The sequence below is a fragment of the Gorilla gorilla genome, chromosome Y, assembly GCF_029281585.2.
Source record: "Gorilla gorilla gorilla isolate KB3781 chromosome Y, NHGRI_mGorGor1-v2.1_pri, whole genome shotgun sequence".
NCBI classification, from domain to species: domain Eukaryota; kingdom Metazoa; phylum Chordata; class Mammalia; order Primates; family Hominidae; genus Gorilla; species Gorilla gorilla.
In genome coordinates this window covers 28,656,596-28,672,620 of record NC_073248.2, presented here as the reverse complement: position 1 = coordinate 28,672,620, position 16,025 = coordinate 28,656,596, and the positions used below count along the sequence as shown (strand labels likewise).

At 39.3% G+C, this 16,025-nt stretch overlaps 1 non-coding gene across 1 annotated transcript; it reads left to right on the top strand.

Annotated features, from left to right (window-relative positions):
• The first annotated feature begins 3,635 nt into the window (after nucleotides 1-3,635).
• LOC129530453 (U6 spliceosomal RNA) lies at nucleotides 3,636-3,738 on the top strand. The gene has a single exon (XR_008675832.1). It is a non-coding gene; the product is annotated as a U6 spliceosomal RNA (small nuclear RNA).
• The last annotated feature ends 12,287 nt before the right edge of the window (nucleotides 3,739-16,025 follow it).

The window sequence follows — 16,025 nt, the reverse complement described above, 5'->3', positions numbered from 1 at the left end:
GGAGAGTGTCCTTTAATCAGTTCTTCACAATTTGGAAGTATCCACCTCAGAAATGTCTAGAAGACCTGCTTACCTTTTAATGGTATTAAAATTACTCTTCCTTAGCTTAAATTCAATTTTCTGTCTCATGCTCAGCAGGCTTTTCCTACAGTTGTTCATGTTCTTGCTTTCATCCTTCTCATATACAATTTTTAATTCCTAAATTACTATGGCTGTCCCTAATATAAGAAAAACATTATTTTCAGCAATACGTTGCAGTGTGTGAATATACTTTACTTCAGTTCCTTTCCACAGCTATGAAAATGTATATAAAAATTCATGAAACATAAAGTCGTACTATGTTTTTAACTAGAATAAGCCTACTCATGATCTCTTCCTACAAAAAAATATATTTTTTCTCATCATTACTTTCATAATGATTAATCCTTCTCCAAGTGTTTCTGTTTGACGCTTCTAATCTTTGTGTTAAATTATAACACAGGTAAATATTCTAGTTGTAATTTAAAATGACAACTCTGAATATAAATGAAAATATTTAGAGGTGAACATATGACTTTATTCTAAATGCTTTCAACAGGTATTGTAAAATAAAATGGTAACGTTTTCCTTATTTGAGTAAAATTTACAGGAATAGAATATATTCAAAAGATCCATTGTAAGTTCTTCTAAAGAAATCTGCAAAAATTTCAAAAAGAGTTTTACAGTTACTTATCATTTTTCCCATTGTTTTTGGTAACAAAATCACAATATTTTAGAAAAGATTGAATCATTGTGAAGTGAAAGGAAATGGAATGATGTATAATGCCTCACAAACCTTTTGTTTGTTTGTTTGGTGGGGGTCAAAAGAAGAGTTTCATGGAAGTAAAGGTATAGTTTTACAATTGTAAGCTTGCTTTCTAAATAATTCACAGTTGTTTTATCATGGCGTTTCTGAAGAACTTCTCTCTGACGTGTCCCAAGTTCTGACTTAAGTAGATATTCCAGCAGAAATACCCACTAGATAGTTATTTCTTTGGATGGTTTCATCATCATGTAGTTCTAGTTTCATCCAGCCTGACAAGTCCCTGGGAATATTGATGCAGCCTTGTTTCATTTTTAAATACACTCACTTTATTCAATTACAATATGCAGAGAGAGAAGCGCACAAATCATATGAATACAGCTCAGCGAACTGCCACCACATCAGGATGCTGGAAAAGCACTATGCAAATCCAGGCATAGAATGATGGAAATATATACTATGTTCTTTTGCAACTCTGCCTAAGTGTTTTATTCAACATTATGTTCACCAAATTTATAATTCTGTCTCACTTGGCACTGGCACATTCATTCTTCTTGCTCTGTAGCTTTCCCCAAATCTCTTTATGGATCTTTTGTTGATTGTTACCTTGATTGTTTCCATGTAGGGATTATTAACAAAATGCTATCATGAAATGTATTGTATGTGTGCCAGTAGGTTTACTGTGTACAATATTTTCTTGGGCACATATATTGGAGTGAAAATTCCAGGTGCTAGGGAATTTATTCATTCAGCTTTAAGATATTTTGCTTTTGCTTTTGCTTTTGCTTTTATAGGCAGGATCTTGCTCTGTCACCTAGGCTGGAGTACAGAGGTGTGGACATAGCTCGCTGCAGTATAGAGCACCTGGGCTCAAGTGATCCTCCCAACTCAGCTTCCAAAGTCGTTGGGAATACAAGTGCTCACCACATGCACGGCTAGTTTTTTAGTTTTTGTAGTGTCTGGTTCTCACTATGCTGTCCAAGCTGGTATGGAATTCCTGGCTTCAAGTGATCCTCCCACCTAAGCCTCCCAAAGTGCTGTGATTACAGGTATGAGCCACTGTGCCCAGCCAGCATAAAGTTTTATGTGCTAGTTCAGGAGATACACATTCTGACCTGTTTTGTCAGTTTTGTTTTGTTTTGTTTTGTTCAAGTGAGTATTTACTGCCATATCATGGTGGTTCATATCCCTTCCCTTGTTGCTAGACATTTTTATTAAGTTTATTGGGAAATCAGACATGCTTTTTTAAAAAGCTAGTAAATTATTCACACATTTTCATTTGGAATCCATTATATATTTTGGACAAAAACACAAACCCTTGTGGAATATATTCACCACATCTATAAAGTTTATTTGTTTTTTTTTTTTTTTGAGGCAGGATCTCATTATGTTGCCCAGGCTGGTCTCGAACTCTTGGGCTCATGTCTCCCACCTCAGCCTCCAGAGTAGCTGGGATTATAGGTGCACATGCTCTGCTGGGCATAAACTTCTATTCCTGTCATGGCACCTTTTGCAGAACAGAATATTTGGAGTTTAAGTAAGTACAACTTACTAATTCCTTGATTAAATTATGATGAAACACATTTGCATCTTCTTTGAAAAACTCCTACTTACTCTAATGCCAAAAAGAACTCCTACAAATACCTTCTAAAAACTTTATTTTCTGTTGCACAGCTAGATTGACATAATCAATACTTGGAATCATATGCTTTTGTTTCTGTTGTTTTGTTTTTCTTTTTGTGCATAGCACTAAGTGGGACCACCTGAGTCCCTCAAATTGATATCCTGCCAATTATTGAGAGATTATTCTAACAGCACTGAATTTTTCAGAAAGCAAAACATGGTGTAGATGGCTGGCCATGGTGGCTCATGCCTGTAATCCTAGCACTTTGGGAGGCCTACGCAGGTGGATCAATTGAGTTCAGGAGTTCCAGGCCAGCCTGCCCCACATGATGAAAACCCATCTCTACTTAAAATAGAAAAAATTAGCCAGGCCTGGTGGCGCATGCCTATAATCCCAGCTACTCAGGAGGCTGAGGCAGGAGAGTCATTTAAACCTGGGAGATGGAGTTTGTAGTCAGCTAAGATCGCACCACTGTACTCCAGCCTGGGAGACAGAGACAGCATCTCAAAAAACCAAAAAACAAACAAACAAACAAACATAAGCAAAAAACAAACAAACAAACATAAAACCAAAATTAAAACGAAACAAAACAAAAACCTGATGTAGCTATCTGCCTCTTTCTGGCTTATATGTGCTTCCAATTTCAATAGAACATTGCCTATCACCTTCCCAGCTTTCATGCTTTAATAAAACAAATGAAAGATACCATATTGGAGAGGCCAATGAAGTGGCCTCCTGTCAAAAATCAGGTAGAAACGGAGGCCCTGATTGCTATAGCCCTGAAAAAATGAACCCAGAATTAATGAGCCTTCCTGTGAAATCATACACCTGAGTTAAAATTTGGCTGTAGTCTATAAGAAATCATGAGGCAGAAAACCCAGTCAAACTGAGTTCAGGTTCTTCAGGCTGTAGAAACTGTGAGATGGTTTGCTGTGTTGTTTGCAGCTACTAGTTTGGGAAGCTATTAGGTACGCAGCAATACTATTTTTAGTGGATGATGCAAAGATTCAATTTTCCACCCTTAAATTATCACTGTTTTGAACTAATATTATCCTTCATCACCTCCAGGCAAAACGCTGGAGTTAATGTAGGATTTACTTGATGTTCGTTTGGTTTGGTTGGTTTCTCCCTGGAGAATATCAGTCCTGTAATGACTTTTGTTAAATACACAAAATCAGTGTTTCTAAATATTGTGTCTTATTTCGATTGCTTATAAATGGAAGGTAGTGCTTGCTTTAGCAGCATATATACTAAAGTTGGAATGATACAGGAAATATTAGTATGATCCCAGCACAAAGATGACATGCAAATTCATGAAGCATTCAATATTTTTCAGTATTTGACAGATCAATGAGATAGAAAATTAACAAGGATATTCAGGACTTGAAATCGGCTCTGGATCAAGTGGACCTAGTAGACATCTACAGAACTCTCGGCCCCAAATCAACAGAATATATATTCTTCTCAGTGCCGCATGGCACTGATTATAAAATCTTGCACATAATTGGAAGTAAAACACTCCTCAGCAAATGCTAAAGAATGGAAATTATAGCAGTCTCTCAGACCACAGGGCAATCAAATTAGAACTCAGAATTAAGAAACTCACTCAAAACGACACAATTACATGAAAACTGAAAACTCTGCTCCCAAAGTACTCCAGGGCAAATAATCAAATTAAGGCAGAAATCAAGAAGTTCTTTGAAATTAACAAGAACACAGAGACAATGTACCAGAATCTCGAAGACACAGCTAAAGCAGTGTTAACAGCGAAATTTATAGCACTAAATGCCCGCATCAGAAACCTGGAAATATCTCAAATTAATACCCTAACATAACAATTAAAAGAGTTACAGCAGAAAAAAAAAACTAATCAAAAAGCTAGCAGAAAACAAGAAAAACCTAAGATCAGAGAAGAATTGAAGGAGACAGAGAAAAGAAAAAATCCTCCAAAAACATCAATAAATACAGGAGCTATTTTTTTGAAAAAAGATTGACAAAATAGATCACTAGCTACACAAATAAAGAAGGAAAGAGAGAAGAATCAAATAGACACAATAAAAAATGATAAAGGGGATATCACCACTGATGCCACAGAAATACAAACTACCATCAGAAAACACTATAAACACGTCTATGCAAATAAACTGGAAAATCTAGAAGAAATGGATAAATTCCTGGACACATACACCCTCCCAAGACTAAATCAGGAAGAATTCCAGTCCCTGAATAGACCAATAACAATTTCTGAAATTGAGGCAGTAATTAATAGCCTACCAACCCGAAAAAGCCCAGCACCAAATGGCTTTGCGGTTGAATTCGACCAGAAATACAAAGAGGAGGCAGTATCATTCCTTCTGAAACTATTCCAGCAATTGAAAAGGAGGGACTCCTCTCAAACTCATTTTATGAAGCCAGCATCGTCCTCATACAAAACTGGGAAGAGACACAACAAAGAAAGGAAACTTCAGGACATTATCCCTGATGAACATGGATGCAAAAATCCTCAGTAAAATACTGGCAACCCAAATCCAGCAGCACATCAAAAACCTTATCCACCATGATCAAGTTGGCTTCATCTCTGAAATGCAAGGCTGGTTCAACATATGCAAATCAATAAAAGTAATCCATCACAGAAGCAAAACCAACAACAAAAAACAAATGATTATCTCAGTACATGCAGAAAATGACTTTGATAAAATTCCACATCCTTTCGTGTTAAAAACCTTCAAAACACTAGGTACTAATGGACACATTCCAAAATAATAAGAGCTATTTATGACAAAGCCACAGCCAATATCATATGAATGAGCAAAAGCTGGAAGCGTTCCCTTTAAAATCCGGTGCAAGACAAGGATACCCTCTCTAACCATTCCTGTTCAAAATAGTGTTGGAAGTTCTGGCCAGGGCAATCAGACTAGGAAAAGAAATAAAAGGTATTCAAATACGAAGAGAGGAAGTCAAACTGTCTCTGTTTGCAGATGACATGATTGTGTATTTAGAAAACCCCATCCTCTCAGCCCCCCAAACTCCTTAAACTGATAAGCAACTTCAGCAAAGTATCAGGATACAAAATCAATGTGCAAAAATTACAAGCATTGTTATACAGCAACAAAAGACAAACTGAGAGCCAAATCCTCAGTGAACTCCTATTTACGATTGCTACAAAGAGAGTAAAATACCTAGGAAAACAGCTAACAAGGGATGTGTACTTCTCTCTTCAAGAAGAACTACAAACCACTGCTCAAGGAAGTAAGAGAGGATGCAAACAAATCAAAAACATTCCATCTTCAAGGATAGGATGAATTGGTATCATAAAAATGGCCACATTGCCCAAAATAATTTGTGGATTCAATGCTATTCCCATCAAACTACCATTGACATTCTTCCCAAAATTAGGAAAAACTGTTTTAAATTTCACATGGAGTCAAAGAAGACCCCATATAGCCAAGACAATCGTAAGCAAAAAGAGCAAAGCTGGAGGCATCATGCTACCTGACTTCAAACTTTACTACACAGCTGTAGTAACCAAAATGCATGATACTGGTACCAAAACAGACATATAGACCAATGAGGCAGAACAGAGACCTCAGAAATAACACCACACATCTACAACCATCTGATATTCGACAAACCTGCGGAAACAAGCAACGGGGTAACGGTCTCCTATTCAGTTACAGGTGCTGGGAAAACGGTCTAGTCATATGCAGAAAACTGAAACTGGACCCCTTCCTTACACATTATATGAAAATTAACTCAAAATGGATTAAAGCCTTAAACATAAGACCTAAAATCATAACATCCCTAGAAGAAAACCTAGGCAATACCATTGAGGAACATAGGCATGATAAAAATGCCAAAAGCAATTGCAATCAGCCAAAATTGATAAATGGGAACTAATTATACTGAAGAGCTTCTGCACAGCAAAATAAATTATCATCAGAGTAAACAATCAACCTACAGAATGGGAGAAAATTTTTGTAATCTACCCATCTGACAAAGGTCTAATATCCAGAATTTACAAAGAAATTAAACAAATTTACAAGAAAGAAAAAGTCATCAAAGAGTAGGCAAAGGATACGAACAGACACTTCTCAAAGAAAACACTTATGTAGCCAAAAAACATGAAAAAAAGCTCAATATTATTGATCATCAGATAAATGCAAATGAAAACCACAGTGAGATACCATCTCATACCAGTCAGAATGGTGATTATTAAAAAGGCAGGAAACAATAGATGTTGATGAGACTGTGAGAAATAGAAATACCTTTACATTGTTGATGGGAATAGAAATTATTTCAACCATTGTGTAACACAGTATGGTGATTCCTCAAGGATTTAGTGCCACAAATATCCTTTGATCCAGCAGTCCAATTACTGAGTGTATACCAAAGGAATGTAAATCATTCTACTATAAAGACCCATGCACACTTTTGTTTATTGCAGGTCTATTTACAATAGCAAAGACATGGAACCAACCCAAATGCCCATCAATGATACCCTGGATAAATAAAATACGGTACACATAAACGTGGACTACTATGCAGCCATAAAAAGAACAAGATTGTGTCATTTTCAGGGACATGAATGAAGCTGGAAGCCATCGTCCTCAGAAAACTAACACAGGAAAGAAAAACCAAAAACGACGTGTTCTCATTCTCTCGTTTTGTTTTTTGTTTGTTTGTTTGTTTTTGTTTTGTTTTGTTTTGTTTTTTGGAGATGGAGTCTCACTCTGTCGCCCAGGCTGGAGTGCGGTGGCGCGATCTCCGCTCACTGCAAGCTCCGCCTCCCGGGTTCACGCCATTCTCCTGCCTCAGCCTCCTGAGTAGCTGGGACTACAGGCGCCCGCCACCACGCCCGGCTAATTTTTTTTTGTGTATTTTTAGTAGAGACTGGGTTTCACCGTGTTAGCCAGGATGGTCTCCATCTCCTGACCTAGTGATTCGTTCGTCTCCGCCTCCCAAAGTGCTGGGATTACAGGCGTGAGCCACCACCGCGCCCGGCCATCATTCTTAAGTGGGAGTTGAACGATGAGAAAACACGGACACAGGAAGGAGAACAACACACACGGGCCTATAGAGGGGTGAGGTGGGTAAGGGGAGGGAACTTAGAGAACAGGTCTTCGCCCTGTTTCCTCACATGATTGTCCATCTGTGAGTGTCTATGTCCTCACCTCCTAGTCTCATAAGATCCCACGTCCCATCCTATGGGATTAGGACCCACCCTGGGGATCTCATTTTATCCCAATCACCTCTTTAAAGGCCATATCTCCAAATCCAACCACATTGGGAGTTAGGACTTCAACGTATATATTGTGGGGATAAAGTTTACTATTCCATAATAATATGTGTAATCCATACAGGGTATCATTTTAGAAGTTAACAAGACTTTTATCGCACGTTAGTCATTGTGATAAAAACACCAATATTTTACCTCTAAATGTTAAAATTCCATCTGTATACATAAGTTAAAAATAAACATATTTGAAGTAGAGGCCGGGCATGGTGGCTCATGCCTGTAATCTCAGCAATTTGGGAGGTTGAGGTGGGCAGATCACTTGAGATCAGGAGTTTGAGACCAGACTGGCCCTGTCTCTAATACAAATAGAAAAAATAGCGGGGAAGCCTTAGGGTGTGCACTTGTAATCACAGCGATTTGGGAGGCTGAGGCAGAAGTATCGCTTGAGCTGGGGGGGAGGAGGTTGCAGTGAGCCGAGATCGTGCCATTGCACTCCAGCCTAGGTGACAAAATGAGACATTATAAATATATATGAGCTTTAATCATTCGTAGAACTGCTCTCTAATCATGTCAATTTTATCCACAAGTGTGTTGACTCAGAGTTCTGTTGTTAATTGTAAACTAATTGTACACATATTGTTAATTGTATACATGTGTATATATATATATGTATCTATGTTGTGAATTGTATACATGTATATATGTGTGTGTGTGTGTGTGTGTGTGTGTGTGTGTGTAGACAGAAAATGACAATCTCTTGACAATTTTTTTTTTCTGGAATATGCCACTAATCAGAAAAGGAAAATTAGGTCTTGAGTAAGGCTCACTTTAGGAATGATGTCACTCTTGGCAAGGTGTGGTGGCTCATGCCTGTAATCCCAACACTTTGAGAAGCCGAGGCTGGAGAATGGTTTAAGCCCAAGAGTTCAAGACCTGCCTGGGAAACACAGCAAGGACCAATGTCTACAAAGGATTTTCAAAGATTAGATGAGTGGGGCGGTGCATGCCTGTAGTTCCAGTACTTGGGAGGCTGAGGCAGGAGAATTGCTTGAGCCCAGGAGGTTGAGGCTTCAGTGAGCTATGATCACACCACTGCACTCCAGCCTGGGTGACAGAGCAAGACCATGTCTTGAAAGTAAGGGAAAGGGAGAGGTGAGGAGGGGAGGGGAGGGGAGGAGAGGGGAGGGGGAGGGAAAGGGGAGAGAGAGAGAGAAAGAAACAGAAAGAAAGAAAAAAAGGAAAGAAGGAAGGAAGGAAGGATAGAAAAAGAAAGAAAGAGAGAAAGAAAGAGAAAGAAAAAGAAAGAAAGAAGGAAAGAAAGAAAGGAAAGAAAAGAAAAGGAAAAGAAAGGAGGGAGGGAGGGGAGATGTGATGTTACTCTAGAGCTTTGAATATAAAAGCAAATAATGACTTGCTTATTAACTACATCAGAAAATACTTTATTAATTATGAAGACAATGGATCTGCACAGTATCCAGTATAGACAGAATAATAGACTATGTATATCCTACAAATATCCTGAATGTATACATTGTCTCTTCTCCTATAGATTTCAAGCTGTATGTTCCATCTTTCTATTGACTGGTTCTCCACTAGGGTTATTTGGCCCCTTAGGAGATATTTGGACACATTTCGGTTGCCCAGACTGGGGAACGGTGCTATTGATATGCAAGGAGTAAGGGCAGGGATGTGCTAACCATCCTAGCATACACAAGACAGCCTCTACCCAGCCAAGGACCATCCAGCCCCAAATGCCAATACAGCTGTGGTTGAGCAATTGCACAGGGAGTCTCCTATAATTTCTTCAGCAATTGCTCACATTCGGCTCATTTGACTGACAACTTGACATAACCAAGGGAAAGAAAATTCTCCCTTTTCTCCTTTTATAGCTTTCCCATAACTAGTCCAATCTAAATTTGTATCCAATGAATCCCAGTGACCAAATGTAGAACAAGGGGGAATTCTCCCCTGTTGCAGTGCTTGTTGCAAATTTGAAGGATTAATTGTATCATTATGTTATGTGGTAATTAATTGGCTCCATTTTATGTCTTCTCAAACCTAGCCATGGGGAATCTGTGCTTCCTGGCTGGAAAACCCCTAATGAACATTCTAAAAATGCCCGATGAGTCATTGTTCTCTTTTACCACTTCAAGGAGGAACTGAACAAATTTAATGTCAGTTGGTGTAGTTGCCGTAATAGGTGGATTGCATTTCAAAACTACTTTGGGCAACAGATTTTAAATAATATAGAGGTAAAAGAGTTTAAATGTATCCTGTGAAAGTCCATAATGAGAATCTTCTGTTCTCTCTTTCTCCATTATTACAGTGATTTATAGTGAAGAATAAAATCTAATAAATAATGGTTGCTTCAACTAAAGCTTCATTTTAATTGAAAACTCGGGCACAGGCCACCTTGGAAAATATTAAAATAAAAAATGTGACTCCTTAACTACTGACTGGTTTTTAAAACTTACTTCTGTGAGTGATGCTATTAAATAAACCCTGCTGTTTTTATTGATGGGCTCAAACAATACTAAAAAGGGTATCTTATTAATGTTGGGCTTCACTGAGGATGGTGGCAGAAATATTACTTGGAAATATTAGGGAAAGTTATAGGGAATAGTCACAAACCGTTCTGGAAGTCTGAAAGGTCACATAGTTTGTAGTAACTGAACGGGCCGAAGGCAGCCAGTTCTCACCTTAGAGCATTAGATCATAGAGTAAATACCATGGAAAATAGAAGCTTCCCCAGTTAAGTCTGTTTATCCTACCTCCATTAACTAACCTTTAAGCCAGATGGCCCCCTGGGGGGAGGTTGACCAAGGATATTGCCCCCTAATGGTATTTACTTTAGACCCCGGTACCTGAGCTTTAATCATTTGTAGAACTACTCTCTAATCATTTTAATTATCCACAAGTTTGTTGACTCAGAGCTTCTGTTGTTAATTGCATACAAAATAAATGCCTGAAGTTTGAACTGTTCAGGGCCGGCTGCAGTGACAAACCTCTCTTGGTATGTATGCCATCAGACACTCAGCTGGATTGGCAAAGCAGAATTTCCATGTGTCAATGTACATTTCCTTCATCCATCGTTTGGGTCAGGGTCTGCGGCCAGACCCCTGCAGCTAATGCCCTCTTATGAGGAGCAATATGTCATATTATCCTTTTGGAAAACAATTTTAGTGTTTCTTTTTCTTTTCTTTTTCTAAAATAATGCAATCATTTAAAGGCTAAATAAACCACATATTTCACATGTCATGTGTATGTATACATGTGTGTGTGTTTATATATATATGTATAAATTTTAAAAAATGAATAAAAATTAAACAAAATAAAAACATGAAGGATTTAAAATATGATCATTTTCCAAACAAAAAAGTCTCAAAGCAATGCATTTAGTAAAATCCCGCTTTGTAAAAACAAATACAAATATATCCAAGACATATTTGTCCTCCCATTTACATGTAGTAGAAGTGTTTTTCAGTCCCTAAGAGATAAAGCTTTTCAACATAAAATCATTGGTGTCCTAGAAATGTAAACTCTTATAAACAACCTAGATGTCCGCAAGTCTTCCATTCTACTTTAATATTTCCATGTTACTATATATATATAAAGTATATATTATATAAAGTGCATATATATTTATATATAAAGTAGGATGGAAATATATATGGAAAGAAATAGTATTTCATTTTATATCAAATTATCCATACCTTATATCTCATATATATTATTAATGATATATGTATTATGTATACATTAAATTTGTGTGTGTGTGTGTGTGTGTGTGTGTGTATCTCCTCAAATTTCTACCTAATATTTACAGAGTCTAGTCTCTATCCCAAAATGTCCTAGGAACTCATTAAATAAAGTTTTAAGGGTTGCCAATTTCCCATTATGGTTAATTCTTACTTTTGAAATCCTTTGCTCACAATCTGGAAAGTAACACTGATAACTCATTTAGCAATCCTCCAGTTTGTTTTAATGAATTAAAGTTTCACAAAGTAATAGAGGGTGATATTCATAAAGAACAATCATAGGTACAGGAATGTGGCAATATATTATGAAACTTCCAAGTGAGTTTGTGTGGCAGATGGGAAATAAGATTGAACATTACAGTGGAAGTAGATTTGAAGGATTAATTACAATGGGTTGGATGGCAGAGGAGAGAAAGAAAGAGCAGAAGAGAAATATTGCAAGTTACAGGTTAAGCACCCCTTATCTAAAATGTTAGAGACCAGAAGACTTTCAGATATTGAATTTTTAAAATTTTTGGAATATCTGCATATTCACTATGAGATATTTTAGGAATGGGACTCAAGTCTGAGCACAACGTTTATTAATGTTTCATGTACATCTAATACACATAGACTGAAGGTAATCTTATATAATATTTAAAACTAATTTTGTGTGTGAAACAACGTTTATGTATGCTGAACCATCAGAGAGCAAAGATGTCATTATCTCAGCGAACCATGTGGACAAGAGTCTTCCAAACCCTATTGTGAGCTGCACATGCGAGGGATCTAAGTTGCACGCTTCATGTGAAAACCTAATGCCCGATGATCTGAGGTGGAACAGCTTCATGCCCAAACCATGCCCTGTCCCCTCCATCCATCGAAAAATTATCTTCATAAAACCGGTCTTGGGGGTCAAAAAATTGAGGACTGCTGATACAAGCAATACCTTTCTTACATTTATGCACAAGTAAGTACTTAGCAGTAAAAATGTAACATAGCATTAATACAGTGGAATATTAATGTGTTCAGAGTAAATGAGCTGCACAGTAGCACTGTACGAATTAAAGAAAGAAGAGAGAAACAGAAGGATGTCTTTAGAGTCAACAGGGGCAGGTTTATTTTTAATAAACCTCACCGGGAAGGCTGGCTGAGTTAGGTCAGAGCCACCCTTTCTGTGTCTGTTCCCATGTGTATCTTTCTGCGGCTGCAGGCGTACGACCCAAGACTGCTTTTAGCTTCCCTAACTTAGTGCACCTGAAGGGAAAAGAATGTGCTCATTAAGGCCCACTGTTTTACTGGGGTCCATTGTATGAGGGTGAAGGTTGGCAGTTACCCAAGAGACTTTCCCTGCTACCTCCTCTGTGCCTGAGCTGTCTTATCTGTGTTTTATTGCTCTTTCTGCTTGTAGTTTGAAGAGAAGTGATTTGCTTGGAATGCATGAAGCTAGAAAGGGAGCTGGAACTTAAAATCGTGGTGTTTGTGTGAGATGACGGTACTCCTGCTCTGTCAAGCACCACCAGAACACCTGTATCCGATGTTAAACAACAGAAGCAACAGACAACTGCAAGGTGTCCAGAGTCCACCTGTGATGCTGTGTTTTGGTTAAAGGTCAACTGTATTTTTTTAATGAGAAGAAACTGTAAGTGGTGATCACTGCAACATTGTACTCTTCTGTAAGATGCTGTCCAGTTTCTCCTAGTGCTTGATTTTCGGTGGTATAGACACACATAAACACGTCCTGTTTTTCTTATCACTGTTACCCATAGGGCAGGCTTTGGACATTTTTAACAATATGTTTACACCACAGAGCAAAAATAAGCACAGAAAAAAACCACAGAGAGTAATGCATGTAGGGCGTCCTGTGGGACAACTTCGGGAATCTGACGTTGGTTCACACAGCTGAACAGATGTCCATTATCTTTTTTTTTTTTTTTTTTTTTTTTTTTTTTTTTTTTTTGACATGGAGTCTCCGTTGCCAGGATAGAGTGTTGCTATCTCAGATCACTGTAACTTCCACCTCCCGAGTTCAAGAGATTTTCTTGCCTCAGCCTCTTGAGTAGTTGGGATTACAGACACCTGCCACTGCACCTGGATAGATATGTTTTTTTGAGACGGACTCTTACTCTTTCGCCCAGGCTGGAGTGCAGTGGCGCGATCTCGGCTCATTGCGGGCTCCGCCTCCCGGGTTCACGCCATTCTCCTGCCTGAGCCTCCCAGTAGCTGGGACTACAGGCGCCCACCATCACACCGGGCTAATTTTTTGTATTCTCAGTAGAGACAGGGTTTCACCATGATCTGCTTGCCTCGGCCTCCCAAAGTGCTGGGATTACAGGCGTGAGCCACCGCGCCCAGGCACACCTGCATAATTTTTGTATATTTAGCAGAGATGTGGTTTCACCATGTTGTCCGGGCTGGTCTTGATCTCCTAACCTCAGGCAATCCACCTGTCTCAGCCTCCCAAAGGGCTGATATTACAGGTGTGAGCCACCGTGCCTGTCCCTCCTGTCCTTTTATTGCCCTTTGTGGGTATGCATACATGGGAGTAGTGTGGCATGCCTGGAAAAGATATACTGCAGCTGATGGGAGCTGCAGGGGTGGAGAGTGAGGGTATCTTTCTTCCTTTAGTGACACTGAATAAACTGTGTGTTCTGCACCTGTGTTTTTACTGTCACCTATCACATGAGGTCAGAGATGCAATTTTCCACATGTGGTGTCATGTCCATGCACAAAATGTTTAAGATTCTGGAGTATTTCATGTTTCAGGTATTCAAATTAGGGATGCACCTATTACCTGAATTTGTTTATTTTGCCTGCTCTCCAAGAGAGGAAGGTGTTCGTTCATGTAGGAAATATCTCATGTTTCGTTTCTCTAAGGCCTTACACTTGTGACAACTACATCAAAGACTACAGTCTTGGGTTGAGGGCATTCTATGGGCTATGGGTCAAACTTTGGGATTCTTATTGATCATGAAACACCACTGGGCTCCATTGCTGAGCCATATTTCTGAAACTGGATGGCCTAGAACTGTCATCCCCAAGAAAGATTAATGCATCACTTATATTCCAGCAGATATGACTAATCCAAATTACCGTTGGTATCATTTTGTGTCCAAAATTGGTTCCTTCTAGTGGGTTCTTGGTCTTGCTGGCTTCAGGAATGAAGCCGCAGATCCTTGTGGTGAGTGTTCACAGTTCTTAAAGATGGTGTGTCCGGAGGTTGTTCCTTCAGATGTTCAAATGTGTCTGGAGTTTCTTCCTTATGGTGGGTTTGTGGTCTCACTGACTTCAGGATTGAAGCCACAGACCCTCGTGGTAAGTGTTACAGCTCATAAAAGTAGTGAGGACCCAAACAGTGAGCAGCAGCAAGATTTATTGTGAAGAGCAAAAGAACAAAGCTTCCACAGTGTGGAAGGGGACCCAAGTGGGTTGCCTCTGCTGGCTTGGGTGGCCAGCTTTTATTCCCTTATTTTGCCCTGCCCATGTCCTGCTGATTGGTCCATTTTACAGAGCGCTGATTTGTCCATTTTACAGAGGGCTGATTGATCAGTTTTTACAGAGTACTGATTGGTACACTTACATTCCTTTAGCCAGACACAGAGCACTGATTGGTGTGTTTTTACAGTGTGCTGATTGGTGCTTTTACAAACCTTTACGCAGACACAGAATACTGATTGATGTGTTTTTACAGAGTGCTGATTGGTGTGTTTACAAACCTTTAGCTAGACCCAGAGAGCTGATTGGTGCCTTTTTACAGAGTGCTGATTGGTGCCTTTTTACAGAGTGCTGATTGGTGCATTTACAAACCTTTAGCTAGACACGGAGTGCTGATTGGTGCATCTTTACAGAGTTCTGATTGGTGCATTTACAAACTTTTTGCTAGACACAGAGCACTCATTGGTGCATTTAAAAACCTTTAGCTAGACAGAAATGTTCTCCAAGTACCCACTCGACCCAGGAAGTCCAGCGGGCTTCACCTCTCAATCCCCCCCTATAAACAGGACAGCCCAACTGCTGTTGGGAATTGGGTGATGACCTCTCCAGCTACTTCCTGCTGGATAGGGGTGAAGAGGGGCCCCTCCAGTTGTGGTGTCCTCCAGAGGCGAGCTCTTTAGGCCAGTGAAAGGACCAATGGGTTGGTCCAGGGGTCCTCAGTAGAAGTTGTTAGTTTAGCTTATTTGGGGCTCCATTTGTAAAACCATCTGTAGCTTGATGGCCTTGATCCTGGAGGAAACAAATTTGACAAGGAGGTTAAAAATACAGGGCCCAAAGGTGAGTAGTAGCAAGATGGCTGCTGTGGGACCTCAAAAGCGGGGAAGCCATGTTGCCCAACTCCAGAGTCGGTATAAGAGTTTGAAAGGCGGTATCTGATTTCAGAAGCCTTTTCCTGTAAACACCTGGTGGCAACTCATACTATCCCTGACTGATTAGTGTAAAAACAACACTCTTCCTCTGTGAAGGTGCAGAGTCCTCCTTTCTCAGCAGTGAGGAGGTCCAGGCCTTGGAGAGTCCCTGCTGCCAAAGAATGTATTTGGGATTGTAGAGTAAGGATAGGTTTTGTTAGTTCTTGCAAACTGTCTGAGAAATCCTTTGAGATGAGAGTGTGTGGTATTAGGATAATACATGTTACACTGTAAAGTTTTAGCA